The sequence below is a fragment of the Vigna radiata genome, chromosome 2, assembly GCF_000741045.1.
Source record: "Vigna radiata var. radiata cultivar VC1973A chromosome 2, Vradiata_ver6, whole genome shotgun sequence".
Classification (NCBI taxonomy): Eukaryota; Viridiplantae; Streptophyta; class Magnoliopsida; order Fabales; family Fabaceae; genus Vigna; species Vigna radiata.
Genome location: NC_028352.1, coordinates 22,403,905 through 22,405,259, shown reverse-complemented (window position 1 = coordinate 22,405,259; position 1,355 = coordinate 22,403,905).

Sequence of the window (1,355 nt, the reverse complement as noted above, 5' to 3'; positions counted from 1 at the left end):
GGCATCCCAACACAGTTTCACAGATTCACAATTTCAACAGTTCAAATTACATCAATTCACAGCTGACATACAAAAACATACTTAACTCAACATGCATAATTTTCAGTTCATAGTTCACATATTCATAATTGCACTAAAATAGCTTCATACACACATAGATCCCAAGCAAAATCCCCAAATTCCCAAACTCAGAAAGAAATGAAAAACCTAAGCTCCCCTTACCTGGAAACAAGCAACAACAAGCTCACTCAAAGCTTCTAAAGTGCTCCTAGCAATTAGGGCACTGAGAGACCTACAAATCACCAATTAGGTGGTAGACTTTAGCTTTTTGAGTTGAAATAACGAAGAATGGAAGACAAGATCACATAGAGCTCATGGAATCAGAAAATGGTGCGACTTAGGTAAAAAACAGTGATAAGAAAGGGGAAAAATTTACTTACTCGATAAAACAGTGAGATGGTGGATTCAAAGGAAAGCCCTCGACGCCAGGAAGAATTTGAAGGCACCAAATAAAATTTTGGACGGTTCAAACTTCTGAAAATGTGGAGACAAGGTGGAGTAGAGTTAGAGAGAAGACAGAGAATGTTTTTAGGGCAAGGAATTCTAGTGAGAGAGAGGAAATGCTGAAAATGAAATCTGAAATGGGAAAGGAACCCCTCCAAAGTCCAAGCGCTCCAACTCTGATGGGTCTGCTGCCTCCTACTAGGGCCCAATGGCTCTTTTAATTTCCTGAGGCCTTACATACATAGTTACTTTTATGATGTTTTTTTACTATAAAAAAAAATTGTAACATCCCAAAAATATCATATTCACATATAATATAATAGGATTCAGCTATTACAATATGTGAAAGCAGTTAAGAGATAAAGATGACAGTATTTAAATATTTTTACAGTCATCCAAAACGTAAAGGAAATTAAGAGGAAATTAAAACTTGAGTACAAGTTCTACAAGTTCTAGAAATCCCAGACATAGTAACATAAGAACTAGAAGTTTTTCAAAATAACAATTATTCAACTAAAAGCTAAAGGAAGTCCTAAGTACTAGGGGCTGGATCCTCCTCAACTTCCAAAGCTTGCTCCACTGGCACATCATCACCTACTGCTCACATCCAAAGGATTGGATGATCATCGCAAGAGGGAAGGCAAACACATACAAACATACAAGGCAAGGGTAAGCTAGGTATAATAAAAATAAAACATGTTGTTAATCAAGTATTTCAAGCATGTAATGACAATAATACAACACAAACTATAAATGAATGTATTTGATTGATACCAATGACAGACCACGTGATTTGACCGTCCGGACTAGTATGAAATGTCGAGTTCCAGGGGTTTGTGCACTTGTGGTGG